Genomic DNA, 16,232 nt, shown 5'->3' on the forward strand with positions numbered 1-16,232 from the left:
CGAAGTACGTTTTCCTTGTACTCTCGACTCACATGACAATTTCAAGTATAAATGTTACAAAGCTTTATCGTTTAAAAAGCGAGCAAGTGTTTCATGACTACTGTCCGAGTGAATTTCAATTTCTTGATTCTTATTGAACGAAACGTCTAAGTTTCGAACTCTAGTCATGTTTCAAAGTTCTCAAATTGAGTTTTATCGCAGATTTGGACTCCGAACTCGGAGTATAACCTGAAAGTGACCAGTAAAAGCACTATATCTTTTGCTGAGTGCTTTCAAATACTGAATTGAACTTGATACTTGTACTTGATACGTGCCAATATGATTACATGTCACATGCGTGAATTGTTAGGGCAAGAGTGTACTTTATCGCACTTGCCCTTACATGATATACACTTGTTTATTGTTGCAATTGACTTGACATACTTGTTATGATGCGCGCACTTCCTGGAATTCCAGACACCCTGTGGCGAGTTACTCTAGTCGGGCCGGCAGGGGCTTGGTCGATTGGGTAACGAACCCTGGGTCTCTTGCTTTGTCGAGTGGAGTGATATCTCCTCGACTAATCGGTATACTCGAGTATTACCACCCGTGTTTATTGAGGATTTTGGGCCCAGTAGGGGGTGTGAATGGTGGACGGAGAGTAGTGTAAGTGGTGTTCTACTGGATTGGTTCCTTTACTTGAAAGTTGACGGAGTGTCAACTACTATGTGATCCAGCTCCTGATGATGAATGGAAGTTGGCTCCTGAGAGCCATCCGTATCCTTATGCTTTGGAATGATTATTGTTTATTGGATTATAGTGTCTTCTGAAAACTTTTACACTCGCTCATTTTGAGATTGCTCACTTTTATGAATTCTTCATGCTCGTTACTTTCTTATATCGAAAACTTGTACTTATAAATAATGGTCAATTTGCTATTTGGAACCTCACTGGGCTTTTAGCTCATACTACGCTATTTGTTTTCCTTACAGGGGGTACGAGTGACGCGTGAGACTTGTAAAAGACTAGCGTAGCCTTTTGTTTTGACTTTTGACTTTTGGTCTTGTACTCGCGCTATTCCTCGAATGGAACATGTTGTACTTGGATTGTATACGTTTTGAACTAGTTTGGTGTATTGAGACTTTGTACCTCGATTTCTATCAATGTAAATGATAAGCTTGAATTGTGAATGTTATTTATGGTTCATGGATGTGTGTACATGACTCGATTGAGATAGTGAGTGAGTCCTGGCGAGAGATGGGCAGGCGGTCCGTCGAACCCTTTGGTACGCCTTAGGGGGAGGTGGGGTCGTCACAGATGGTATCAGAGCTCCTATTGAGCTCGTGCCGGGAGAGGGTTCTCGGACTGTGGGGATTGGTTTGTTAAGTGTGAAACAATTGTTTATTGTTGGGGACCTTAGATATGTATGTTGGGTAGGAATCTCTAATACGGGTGATTTGCTCTTGAGCCTGGCCAGCTTGAGTGGTGGATTATCATATTTTTGGATTCTTGTCCCCGAATACCAAGGAGTAACACCTTTACGATCAGTTGAGATCTCGCGTAATATTGAGATAAGTTTGGATTGCGAAAGCAAAGGCACGGGGAATGCGAATAGTATGGACTTGGAATATAATGAAGATATTCATGGGATTTGGGATCCTTCTTATTCACGTGTTTCGAGCCTTGATTAAGTTTAGTGCCTGAGCGATACCTAGGGTTAATGCTTTATAAGTTATGTGACTTGTTTTGATTGAATGTGTTGTATTGCCTTGTTTTATAATTTAGAGGGGTTTATGATTTGCATTATTCTGTTTTGTGCTATTGATATTTATATAGTTACTTAGTGGCTATATTCTATTATTGATTAGTTGGTTATATTGTTATAGTTGATTCACTACGAACCATGGAGGGTAGAAGAAGTCAAGCTAGGGGAACTAATCGAGGACGCGGTCCTAGTCGTAGCCGTGGGGGTAGACAAGCCCAGGAACCGGTACGAGAACCGAGAGAGGAAAGAGAGGCAACGGTTGAACCACAACCTGAACCCCAAGCTACAGGGGGAGATCAAGTGGCAACTGCCATCCAGCAAATGACCAATATTCTGGCCCGTTTAGTGGAACAACAGGGTCAAGCCCCTGTAAATCAACCTAGGGACCCTGGTAATGGACAAGATAGGGCCTTGGAGAGATTCCAGAAGTTCTCTCCACCCAAGTTTTTAGGAGGGCCAGACCCGTATGAGGCTGAGAAATGGCTGGAGGCCATGATAAATATTTTTGCGGCCCTAAACTATACGGAGGAGAGACAAGTCCAATTCGCTGTATTTAAGTTCGAGGGGCCAGCTAGGGCCTGGTGGAATGTAGTGAGGGCCAAGTGGGAGAGAGAAGGAACTGCATGGACTTGGCTAAACTTTGTACGGGACTTCAACGAAAAATACCTTCCACCCATCGTCCAGGAGAGGAGAGAGGACGAATTCATTAAACTCCGTCAAGGAATGTTGAGTGTAACTGAGTATGAGACTCAGTTTACAAAGTTGTCTAAATTTGCTCCCGAACTGATAGCTACGGAGCAAAGAAAAGTACGGAGATTTGTGCAAGGACTGAATGTGGAGTTACAAGAAGCTTTAGCGGCAGTCCAAATTAATACATTCACGGAGGTTCTAGAGAAGGCCCTAAGGATAGAGACTGCTAGGGCACAAGTGAGAGCTTTTCATGCAAAAAGGAGAGGTGCGCCTGGTGGAAGTCAATGGCAAGGACAAAGTGATTTAGATATGCCACCTTCTAAGATAGGTCGAGAAGATGGTAGTGAGAAAATTTCAAGGACGGCTAAGGAAAGTACTCCAAGAGGAGCTTCGCGTGGCTGGGGCCAAGCAAGAGGTGCCTCACAAGGAGGTCAGACCTCAACCCCTCAAGTACCTTGCGGGTACTGTGGGAAGGCCAATCACGTGGAGAGTGATTGTTGGCGAAAGGCGGGAAAATGTTTATGGTGTGGTAGCACCGAACACCAGCTTGCAACCTGTCCTCGTAGATCATGCCTAAACCCTGAACAAGCACGTGTAGGAGGAACTAAGCCAAGAGAGCCAGCTAGAGCGTATGCCTTGAACCAACAGGCAGTACCTGAACCAACAGAGATAGTAGAAGGTACGATTCGTAATTTTTATTGTTTAACTAAGTTTTGGCTATAGTGAGACCTGAGAGCCGGAAACGAATATATAAGGAAAATACCCTACGTTATTCGAAGTGCATGTATGAATTTCGAGGATGAAATTCTTTTAAGGAGGGGAGATTGTAACATCCCGAATATTAGGAGGTTGTTTGTGAAGAAAATATTAAAGTGTATTTCTTTGGGGTTTGATTTAAAACCTTATTTTGTTTTAAAAGACTAGAAACCCTAATATTTTAGTCAAAACCCTAGTTTACTTGTGACTAACCGGTTTTCCTAAATCTCTCCTATTTTAATTGAAACCCTAATTTTAATTACTGGAATTGGAAAATTCCTCACGTTTTCTTAAAAATTTCCTTTTATTTGAAAATTATTATTTATTAAGGCCCTACTACCCAATTGTTCAACAATAAGTGCAGATGAACCTGGAAATAGGGTTTTACACTTCGGTTTCAAGATTTGAGCAAAATTAGGGTTTTCGCGATTTTTCGCCGGATGAATTTTCGGTACAGAGTAAGGATTAAATTTGGGGATTAAAAGTGACTTTTAAGTGCGAAATAATATGTGACTAGTGGCAATGATATACGGTTAGTGAATGGGAAGTAAAAACACTAGTACGTGAGTTTTTAAGAAAAACGGCGCGAACCGGCGGGTCCCGCGCACTACCGATTGAACGCACCACTTGACCACCACTTTCTTACCCTACAAGCTCATTGACAATTGAGCAAAATATCTTCTTATATTACAGCTAAGGGGACCAAAATTAGTGGCTAGAAAGCAAGGGAAAGAAAGAGAAAAATTAGTGGCCAAGATTAGGCCAAGTGTTGGGCAACTTGTGGACACCATTAGTTCTAATCCTTTTGGCTTTATCATAAGACAAACTTAGCTCCATTTCTCTTCATTTTCTACCAAGGGAGCCGAGAGAGAGAGAGAAGAAGAACAAGGGAGAAATTTCTTCATTTCTTCTTGATTCAAGCTACAAAGTGAGAAATCCAAAGAACTAAACCGATTAAACTTCTCCTTGGGTGATTAGCTAGTGATTGGTGGTGAAATTTTGGAGAGAGAAAGCTTGGACTACACTTGGAGAACTCAAATCAAGGTAAGGAGAATGATATCTCTCTAAATTTTTCTTTCAATCTTGGTGAAATTAAGTCTAGTAACTTGAGTAGTAGTGGAATCATGGATGCTAGCATGATTGGAAGTTTTTTTCCCTCTTTATATGATGAACTAGGGTTTGGGAAATTCTGCCCAACTTGTTGTATGATGCTTGTATGTTACAATTAATGTTGTATAAGATGTTTTGGTAGTGTGAGAAGTGAGAATTTGGGGAAAGTTGCACTAGAAACTACAAATTTCAGATTTCTGGAAATTCTAGCTTACATTCTGTCCGAATTTGTATCTGTGTGTTAGAGGCCGAATTGGCCTTGGGTCAAAGAAGGAAAGTTGTAGAGAATGGTATTTTATAGGTGTCTACAAAATTGCAGCTCAATCGGAGCAACGCAGAACGTGAAAAGTCCAAAATACCCCTACTGTTTTAAGTATTTCCCAGCAGTCCGTTTCAGCAGTTAGGTCCCGTGTATCACGATTTTTGACCAGGATCCATTCTGATTTAGCTCTGGGCCAAAACATGAAAGTTGTAGTGTTCTGAAGTAGCTTTAAAATGACTCTAAGAACACCTGAATTGGATTTTTGTACACTGTGTTATGACCATTACAGTGTTCTGCGTTTAAGCAGCCGACGAATTGGTTTCTGGTTTAGTAATTCGAGAATTTGACCAAGTTACATTAGAAACTGGATTAAGTGACCTTCATGAACATTGTAGCCCTAAGTCTTAGCTTCGAAACGGCATAGGTTACGTCTTAATCCGATAATCGTAGCCTCGGATAAGTTATTTCCGCATTCGTACGTCAAATCTGTCTTGTGCTAAGTTGAATTTCTGCATTTGTTATCATTGTAATTCTTGTTATTATGATATTGTGAGCCTATGGAACGGCTCTTGACATAAATTGCTGATATGTATGATGTTGGGTTGTGTTTGAGAAAAATAATGAAGCCTAAATGGCTGGAAATTAGGTAAACACAAAGGGCATGCTGCCCGAATTTTTACTCGAGGGCTAGAATGCTATATTTTCGACTTGGGTGAAGGTTAAGTACTTAACACTTGAACTAGCGAGGACTTTGGCTATTATGTTTCTTGAGTGTTAAACGTTAGGACTTGACTAAACTTGTACCCTTGGGAAATGAAATAATGATTGCTCGAAGTACGTTTTCCTTGTACTCTCGACTCACATGACAATTTCAAGTATAAATGTTACAAAGCTTTATCGTTTAAAAAGCGAGCAAGTGTTTCATGACTACTGTCCGAGTGAATTTCAATTTCTTGATTCTTATTGAACGAAACGTCTAAGTTTCGAACTCTAGTCATGTTTCAAAGTTCTCAAATTGAGTTTTATCGCAGATTTGGACTCCGAACTCGGAGTATAACCTGAAAGTGACCAGTAAAAGCACTATATCTTTTGGTGAGTGCTTTCAAATACTGAATTGAACTTGATACTTGTACTTGATACGTGCCAATATGATTACATGTCACATGCGTGAATTGTTAGGGCAAGAGTGTACTTTATCGCACTTGCCCTTACATGATATACACTTGTTTATTGTTGCAATTGACTTGACATACTTGTTATGATGCGCGCACTTCCTGGAATTCCAGACACCCTGTGGCGAGTTACTCTAGTCGGGCCGGCAGGGGCTTGGTCGATTGGGTAACGAGCCCTGGGTCTCTTGCTTTGTCGAGTGGAGTGATATCTCCTCGACTAATCGGTATACTCGAGTATTACCACCCGTGTTTATTGAGGATTTTGGGCCCAGTAGGGGTGTGAATGGTGGACGGAGAGTAGTGTAAGTGGTGTTCTACTGGATTGGTTCCTTTACTTGAAAGTTGACGGAGTGTCAACTACTATGTGATCCAGCTCCTGATGATGAATGGAAGTTGGCTCCTGAGAGCCATCCGTATCCTTATGCTTTGGAATGATTATTGTTTATTGGATTATAGTGTCTTCTGAAAACTTTTACACTCGCTTATTTTGAGATTGCTCACTTTTATGAATTCTTCATGCTCGTTACTTTCCTATATCGAAAACTTGTACTTATAAATAATGGTCAATTTGCTATTTGGAACCTCACTGGGCTTTTAGCTCATACTACGCTATTTGTTTTCCTTACAGGGGGTACGAGTGACGCGTGAGACTTGTAAAAGACTAGCGTAGCCTTTTGTTTTGACTTTTGACTTTTGGTCTTGTACTCGCGCTATTCCTCGAATGGAACATGTTGTACTTGGATTGTATACGTTTTGAACTAGTTTGGTGTATTGAGACTTTGTACCTCGATTTCTATCAATGTAAATTATAAGCTTGAATTGTGAATGTTATTTATGGTTCATGGATGCGTGTACATGACTCGATTGAGATAGTGAGTGAGTCCTGGCGAGAGCTGGGCAGGCGGTCCGTCGAACCCTTTGGTACGCCTTAGGGGGAGGTGGGGTCGTCACAGATGGTATCAGAGCTCCTATTGAGCTCGTGCCGGGAGAGGGTTCTCGGACTGTGGGGATTGGTTTGTTAAGTGTGAAACAATTGTTTATTGTTGGGGACCTTAGATATGTATGTTGGGTAGGAATCTCTAATACGGGTGATTTGCTCTTGAGCCTGGCCAGCTTGAGTGGTGGATTATCATATTTTTGGATTCTTGTCCCCGAATACCAAGGAGTAACACCTTTACGATCAGTTGAGATCTCGCGTAATATTGAGATAAGTTTGGATTGCGAAAGCAAAGGCACGGGGAATGCGAATAGTATGGACTTGGAATATAATGAAGATATTCATGGGATTTGGGATCCTTCTTATTCACGTGTTTCGAGCCTTGATTAAGTTTAGTGCCTGAGCGATACCTAGGGTTAATGCTTTATAAGTTATGTGACTTGTTTTGATTGAATGTGTTGTATTGCCTTGTTTTATAATTTAGAGGGGTTTATGATTTGCATTATTCTGTTTTGTGCTATTGATATTTATATAGTTACTTAGTGGCTATATTCTATTATTGATTAGTTGGTTATATTGTTATAGTTGATTCACTACGAACCATGGAGGGTAGAAGAAGTCATGCTAGGGGAACTAATCGAGGACGCGGTCCTAGTCGTAGCCGTGGGGGTAGACAAGCCCAGGAACCGGTACGAGAACCGAGAGAGGAAAGAGAGGCAACGGTTGAACCACAACCTGAACCCCAAGCTACAGGGGGAGATCAAGTGGCAACTGCCATCCAGCAAATGACCAATATTCTGGCCCGTTTAGTGGAACAACAGGGTCAAGCCCCTGTAAATCAACCTAGGGACCCTGGTAATGGACAAGATAGGGCCTTGGAGAGATTCCAGAAGTTCTCTCCACCCAAGTTTTTAGGAGGGCCAGACCCGTATGAGGCTGAGAAATGGCTGGAGGCCATGATAAATATTTTTGCTGCCCTAAACTATACGGAGGAGAGACAAGTCCAATTCGCTGTATTTCAGTTCGAGGGGCCAGCTAGGGCCTGGTGGAATGTAGTGAGGGCCAAGTGGGAGAGAGAAGGAACTGCATGGACTTGGCTAAACTTTGTACGGGACTTCAACGAAAAATACCTTCCACCCATCGTCCAGGAGAGGAGAGAGGACGAATTCATTAAACTCCGTCAAGGAATGTTGAGTGTAACTGAGTATGAGACTCAGTTTACAAAGTTGTCTAAATTTGCTCCCGAACTGATAGCTACGGAGCAAAGAAAAGTACGGAGATTTGTGCAAGGACTGAATGTGGAGTTACAAGAAGCTTTAGCGGCAGTCCAAATTAATACATTCACGGAGGTTCTAGAGAAGGCCCTAAGGATAGAGACTGCTAGGGCACAAGTGAGAGCTTTTCATGCAAAAAGGAGAGGTGCGCCTGGTGGAAGTCAATGGCAAGGACAAAGTGATTTAGATATGCCACCTTCTAAGATAGGTCGAGAAGATGGTAGTGAGAAAATTTCAAGGACGGCTAAGGAAAGTACTCCAAGAGGAGCTTCGCGTGGCTGGGGCCAAGCAAGAGGTGCCTCACAAGGAGGTCAGACCTCAACCCCTCAAGTACCTTGCGGGTACTGTGGGAAGGCCAATCACGTGGAGAGTGATTGTTGGCGAAAGGCGGGAAAATGTTTATGGTGTGGTAGCACCGAACACCAGCTTGCAACCTGTCCTCGTAGATCATGCCTAAACCCTGAACAAGCACGTGTAGGAGGAACTAAGCCAAGAGAGCCAGCTAGAGCGTATGCCTTGAACCAACAGGCAGTACCTGAACCAACAGAGATAGTAGAAGGTACGATTCGTAATTTTTATTGTTTAACTAAGTTTTGGCTATAGTGAGACCTGAGAGCCGGAAACGAATATATAAGGAAAATACCCTACGTTATTCGAAGTGCATGTATGAATTTCGAGGATGAAATTCTTTTAAGGAGGGGAGATTGTAACATCCCGAATATTAGGAGGTTGTTTGTGAAGAAAATATTAAAGTGTATTTCTTTGGGGTTTGATTTAAAACCTTATTTTGTTTTAAAAGACTAGAAACCCTAATATTTTAGTCAAAACCCTAGTTTACTTGTGACTAACCGGTTTTCCTAAATCTCTCCTATTTTAATTGAAACCCTAATTTTAATTACTGGAATTGGAAAATTCCTCACGTTTTCTTAAAAATTTCCTTTTATTTGAAAATTATTATTTATTAAGGCCCTACTACCCAATTGTTCAACAATAAGTGCAGATGAACCTGGAAATAGGGTTTTACACTTCGGTTTCAAGATTTGAGCAAAATTAGGGTTTTCGCGATTTTTCGCCGGATGAATTTTCGGTACAGAGTAAGGATTAAATTTGGGGATTAAAAGTGACTTTTAAGTGCGAAATAATATGTGACTAGTGGCAATGATATACGGTTAGTGAATGGGAAGTAAAAACACTAGTACGTGAGTTTTTAAGAAAAACGGCGCGAACCGGCGGGTCCCGCGCACTACCGATTGAACGCACCACTTGACCACCACTTTCTTACCCTACAAGCTCATTGACAATTGAGCAAAATATCTTCTTATATTACAGCTAAGGGGACCAAAATTAGTGGCTAGAAAGCAAGGGAAAGAAAGAGAAAAATTAGTGGCCAAGATTAGGCCAAGTGTTGGGCAACTTGTGGACACCATTAGTTCTAATCCTTTTGGCTTTATCATAAGACAAACTTAGCTCCATTTCTCTTCATTTTCTACCAAGGGAGCCGAGAGAGAGAGAGAAGAAGAACAAGGGAGAAATTTCTTCATTTCTTCTTGATTCAAGCTACAAAGTGAGAAATCCAAAGAACTAAACCGATTAAACTTCTCCTTGGGTGATTAGCTAGTGATTGGTGGTGAAATTTTGGAGAGAGAAAGCTTGGACTACACTTGGAGAACTCAAATCAAGGTAAGGAGAATGATATCTCTCTAAATTTTTCTTTCAATCTTGGTGAAATTAAGTCTAGTAACTTGAGTAGTAGTGGAATCATGGATGCTAGCATGATTGGAAGTTTTTTTCCCTCTTTATATGATGAACTAGGGTTTGGGAAATTCTGCCCAACTTGTTGTATGATGCTTGTATGTTACAATTAATGTTGTATAAGATGTTTTGGTAGTGTGAGAAGTGAGAATTTGGGGAAAGTTGCACTAGAAACTACAAATTTCAGATTTCTGGAAATTCTAGCTTACATTCTGTCCGAATTTGTATCTGTGTGTTAGAGGCCGAATTGGCCTTGGGTCAAAGAAGGAAAGTTGTATAGAATGGTATTTTATAGGTGTCTACAAAATTTCAACTCAATCGGAGCAACGCAGAACGTGAAAAGTCCAAAATACCCCTACTGTTTTAAGTATTTCCCAGCAGTCCGTTTCAGCAGTTAGGTCCAGTTTATCACGATTTTTGACCAGGATCCATTCTGATTTAGCTCTGGGCCAAAACTTGAAAGTTGTAGTGTTCTGAAGTAGCTTTAAAATGCCTCTAAGAACACCTGAATTGGATTTTGGTACACTGAGTTATGACCATTACAGTGTTCTGCGTTTAAGCAGCCGACGAATTGGTTTCTGGTTTAGTAATTCGAGAATTTGACCAAGTTACATTAGAAACTGGATTAAGTGACCTTCATGAACATTGTAGCCCTAAGTCTTAGCTTCGAAACGGCATAGGTTACGTCTTAATCCGATAATCGTAGCCTCGGATAAGTTAGTTCCGCATTCGTACGTCAAATCTGTCTTGTGCTAAGTTGAATTTCTGCATTTGTTATCATTGTAATTCTTGTTATTATGATATTGTGAGCCTATGGAACGGCTCTTGACATAAATTGCTGATATGTATGATGTTGGGTTGTGTTTGAGAAAAATAATGAAGCCTAAATGGCTGGAAATTAGGTAAACACAAAGGGCATGCTGCCCGAATTTTTACTCGAGGGCTAGAATGCTATATTTTCGACTTGGGTGAAGGTTAAGTACTTAACACTTGAACTAGCGAGGACTTTGGCTATTATGTTTCTTGAGTGTTAAACGTTAGGACTTGACTAAACTTGTACCCTTGGGAAATGAAATAATGATTGCTCGAAGTACGTTTTCCTTGTACTCTCGACTCACATGACAATTTCAAGTATAAATGTTACAAAGCTTTATCGTTTAAAAAGCGAGCAAGTGTTTCATGACTACTGTCCGAGTGAATTTCAATTTCTTGATTCTTATTGAACGAAACGTCTAAGTTTCGAACTCTAGTCATGTTTCAAAGTTCTCAAATTGAGTTTTATCGCAGATTTGGACTCCGAACTCGGAGTATAACCTGAAAGTGACCAGTAAAAGCACTATATCTTTTGGTGAGTGCTTTCAAATACTGAATTGAACTTGATACTTGTACTTGATACGTGCCAATATGATTACATGTCACATGCGTGAATTGTTAGGGCAAGAGTGTACTTTATCGCACTTGCCCTTACATGATATACACTTGTTTATTGTTGCAATTGACTTGACATACTTGTTATGATGCGCGCACTTCCTGGAATTCCAGACACCCTGTGGCGAGTTACTCTAGTCGGGCCGGCAGGGGCTTGGTCGATTGGGTAACGAGCCCTGGGTCTCTTGCTTTGTCGAGTGGAGTGATATCTCCTCGACTAATCGGTATACTCGAGTATTACCACCCGTGTTTATTGAGGATTTTGGGCCCAGTAGGGGGTGTGAATGGTGGACGGAGAGTAGTGTAAGTGGTGTTCTACTGGATTGGTTCCTTTACTTGAAAGTTGACGGAGTGTCAACTACTATGTGATCCAGCTCCTGATGATGAATGGAAGTTGGCTCCTGAGAGCCATCCGTATCCTTATGCTTTGGAATGATTATTGTTTATTGGATTATAGTGTCTTCTGAAAACTTTTACACTCGCTTATTTTGAGATTGCTCACTTTTATGAATTCTTCATGCTCGTTACTTTCCTATATCGAAAACTTGTACTTATAAATAATGGTCAATTTGCTATTTGGAACCTCACTGGGCTTTTAGCTCATACTACGCTATTTGTTTTCCTTACAGGGGGTACGAGTGACGCGTGAGACTTGTAAAAGACTAGCGTAGCCTTTTGTTTTGACTTTTGACTTTTGGTCTTGTACTCGCGCTATTCCTCGAATGGAACATGTTGTACTTGGATTGTATACGTTTTGAACTAGTTTGGTGTATTGAGACTTTGTACCTCGATTTCTATCAATGTAAATTATAAGCTTGAATTGTGAATGTTATTTATGGTTCATGGATGTGTGTACATGACTCGATTGAGATAGTGAGTGAGTCCTGGCGAGAGCTGGGCAGGCGGTCCGCCGAACCCTTTGGTACGCCTTAGGGGGAGGTGGGGTCGTCACAGATAGGGCTCCCCTAGAAGCTCCCGTAGTCCTCGTTCCACCTTCTCCTCTTCCCATTTTAGAAGGGTGTGCATTCTTACTAGTCTGCCCAGAAGTGCGACTAGGAAAATTCCTTTTTCTGTTGTGGAAATCCCTCACTTGAGATCTTGCATTCTCAACCCTTTGCGCTTTCTCTAAAGCCTCAGTAAAGGTAGAGATTTGGGCTGCAGCCAGGCCCTCCTGAAGTTCCACATTAAGTCCCTGTACAAACCTCCTAATCCTCCTCCGATCATTGGCTACTAACTCAGGAGCGTATTTGGAAAGTTTAGTGAACTTCCCCTCATACTCTGCTACAGTAAGGGTTCCCTGTTTTAGCTTAATAAATTCGTCCTCCCTTTTCTCTTGAATTAAGGGCGGAAGAAACTTTTCATTAAACTCCCTTGTGAAATTCTCCCAAGTCCAAGGGGTTCGAGCCCTTTCCCATTTTCCTTTTATCAAATCCCACCAAGCACGGGCCACTCCCTCAAATTGGAAAGCAGCAAAATTCACTCGCCTATCCTCAGTGTAGTCTAGAGCGGCGAATATTTGGTCATCCTGTCTAACCAATTCTCCGCTACTTCAGGGTCAGGTTCACCCATAAACTTAGGCGGGTTAAACTTTAAGAATCTTTCCAGGGCTCTATCCTCTCCTCTATCCTGGCCCCCAGGTTGGTTAAATGGTCCAGGACCCTGTCTCTCCGCTAGACATTCTAGGATATCAGTCATCCTATTGATGGCAGTAGCCACTTGGTTACCCTCAATGTTTTCCTGTCCCTGGGTCGGTCCAGTTGCCGATCCCTGGTCATCCCCCTGAGGTTGGGCCTGTCTAGACGCTCGCCCACGGCCTCGACCACTCCTTAATCCTTCCATTAGTCTAAATGTGCCTAGTGCAAGAAATAGATTAATTTAAGCAGAAACGAAGAAATATATCAAAATTAGAACCAACCAAGAAAGCATTGAAATTAACAATAATTTACATTCATAAGCATGTCAAGTTCGTACAATTAGCAAGTTAGGGACAATTCACAAAATATAGCACACAGGTGCTCAAAAGTATACTTTTAGTCACAGAAGACTAAAGTAAGAACAAGTGCCCAAGAGTAGGCCACACAAGCATGCAAAATACAATGGCCTCGGCACTCGCGTCACCCTAACTAGTCCTAACTGTACCGGTCAAAAGTCAAAAGGGGTCAACGACTAAGATCCTAGTCCTCAGCAGGGCTATCAGGAGGAACCTCCTCATCGGGATCCTCCTCCGGATCCTCCTCAGCGTCAGGAATCACCTCAGTAGCGTCCTCAACCAATTTAGAAGCATCCGCCAGGATCTCGAAAGCCCGATTACGGACATCCCGTCCTAGCCTAGTGAGTCGAGCCCTAGTATCCTGAAGCTCCTCATTAACCACTGCAGACGTGGCTACCTCACCCTCCAGCACCTCCTCGAGCTCGGCAATCCGCTCACCCTGAGCGCCGACCATCTGCCTAAGCTCGTCTACCTCGGCCTGTAAATCGCGGTTGGCATCCACCAACTGACGACGCTCTTCGTCCAGAGCATGCACTATATGGCTCGGGTAGGCGTAAGTCAACCTACACGGACATCGAGGGTATCTATCATACGGTGAGTAGCGTACTCGAGCTCCTCCCACTCGAGCTCGGTAGAAGATAGTCCTAAGAGGCTCATAATGACCATTCGCATGGCCATTCCCGTTAGCTGTCGGGGCTCCATTTCCGTCATTCATCCCGGCAAAATAATAATACTTTTCAGGTTAGAAACTTAAATCACTACTCAATCCCATTATCCTGCAATACATGCCTAACTTAATCGTTGGTTCATCCCAATCGTCACTTGAGGTAGGACTAACTTAGTTGCTAGCTCGCCTCAAGTATCACTTAGGGTAGGATTAAGTCATCCCGTATCGAGTCTTAAAGGTAGAGTATCTAATATGTCTCCCATATAGACCTCTAACCTAGCGCTCTGATACCAACTGTGACGCCCCACATCTCCCTAAGGCGGACCAAAGGGTATCCGCGGACGCCTGCCCAGCTCTCGCCAGGACTCAAGCAATTCCATTCAATTTAAAACCGGACTAAACACTTCGAAGAGAACAACATGAACACAATAATGTGGAAGCGTTCAAGCTTATCAAGTCACTTAACATGTAACCAATACATCGGTAATCATAAAACAACTTAAATTCAACATACACGTCAGGGCCCAAACTTTCAAATTTACAATTTCCAAAAGTACAATCCAAACCAGGGCCTAGTCAAAATATAGCAGGAGTCTTAACAAAAGTGTAACGAATGGTTTCTCCATACTTCTCCAAGATTCGGTCCTGTTAAGGAAAACAAAACTATAGGGTGAGCTAAACGCTCGTGAGGCCAAGAACACACATGCAAGCACTTTGTTCAAATAGCAATCCCAAATCAAATAAATAAAACCATGTCCCTTCAATAATCAATCATTCGAACAGGAAAAGTAATCAGAAACAATTCAAGGATATAGTAGCTCTCAGGAGCTAAGTTCCACTCGCTCTGCCGATGTCATTCGTATACCTTCCCGCATTGACCCTCCTGTCAACCGGGTCGGTATTTCCATTTCCGTAGATCACCACTTACTTCCCTCCGTCCACCGTACACCTCAAGGGCCCACAAGTCATGTATAAGGCGATACTCCACGAGTATGCCGAGCAAGACCTCTCATTAGGTCGAGCTCATATTTACCTCATGGCTCGCCTAAGTTCCCGACCAAGCCCATTGCTGGCTCGAGTCTAAGGTTGGCCTATGAGTTTGGGCGTCCCCCATTCATTTGAAAGTCGAGGAGGTTCACTCCAACGACTTATGTATCATAACATAACATTGCATTTCATTCATTCATTCAGTACATTTCATTCATTCAATACATTTCAATCATTCATTTGAAATTAGAACGAGTGCGGTAAAGTACGCACCCGCCCTTATTTTTAAAACTTCCCACAATTACCACAAATAAGCAAGTATCACAGATTCACACACTTGACACTCACCGAGCAATTCAATAAGAATTATTTTCTGGGAGTTCAAGTGTCCACAGTAAGATCCTCTTGAACGTCTTCTTGTGTGCCTGGCAATTAATAGCGGATAATCACACAAATAACCCACTGGTCAAGGAAGATTGTACACTAGTACAATCTAAGGAATATTTCACAAAATGAACCTCAATTACTCGTAAATCGAGGTTCAACTTGCCTTTTATTATGTACAATATTATTTGAGTTTTTATCATGAAAAGCGAGGGCAAAACGTTTGAATATTACTAAGAGAATTAAGAGTTTTGGAAAAACTCCTTTGCCTTGAAAATTGAGAAATTTCAGTTTTATCCTAATCCTTTGAAAATTCGTATCTCTCTCGATATAAGTCCAAAACTGGAAAACTTTATACCGTTAGAAACCTTTTGGAAAGTGTTAAAAGTTTTTAGAAGACACCTTTCCATGAATCTAAGTGGAAAGCACTCAAAAATGAGCTTGAAGATACAGACTCGGCGTACAAGGCAGAATTAAGTTGGATTTCGGCCAACTTTGAAAATTCGGCACGATTCACACATTGCAAACCGGCTTCTGAAATTTGTAAATCAATTAGAGTTGGAAGTGAGGTTTATAGCAAAACAAGCGGATCAAGAATCGGACTTTCGAGTACCGAGATACGGTAGCTCAAAGTTGAGGAAGATTCAAGACTGAAGAAGAATTTCCAGTTTTGAACCTCCAACACTAGAAATTTAATTCGGTATCGAAACGAACTTGAATTGATGCCAACATTGGTAGTATTTTACTCCTATATGCAAGGTATTTCTCTATCAAATTTCAGGGAAAAATACCCTCGGGAAGGTAGTTAACTAATCATCCAAAGTTCTGGAAAATTTCTAAGGCAATCTGCCTTTTGACTTTCGTTTCCCAATTTCAAATCGTTTAACCAAGAAAGCTATCCAACCATGGTTCATTGGTGAAATAAAGGTCTAAGATACATCCATGGTACCTTTGGTAATGGTTTAGCATCAAAATTTAAATTAATAAGATCACTCCCAAGTTTTTGTCCCACATCAGTCCAAATACTACGTTTTACCAAAACAGGGCAGTCCACTTGTTTTAATCACAACTCAACCAAT

Source organism: Coffea eugenioides, chromosome 2 (assembly GCF_003713205.1).
Source record: "Coffea eugenioides isolate CCC68of chromosome 2, Ceug_1.0, whole genome shotgun sequence".
In the NCBI taxonomy this organism is placed as follows: Eukaryota; Viridiplantae; Streptophyta; class Magnoliopsida; order Gentianales; family Rubiaceae; genus Coffea; species Coffea eugenioides.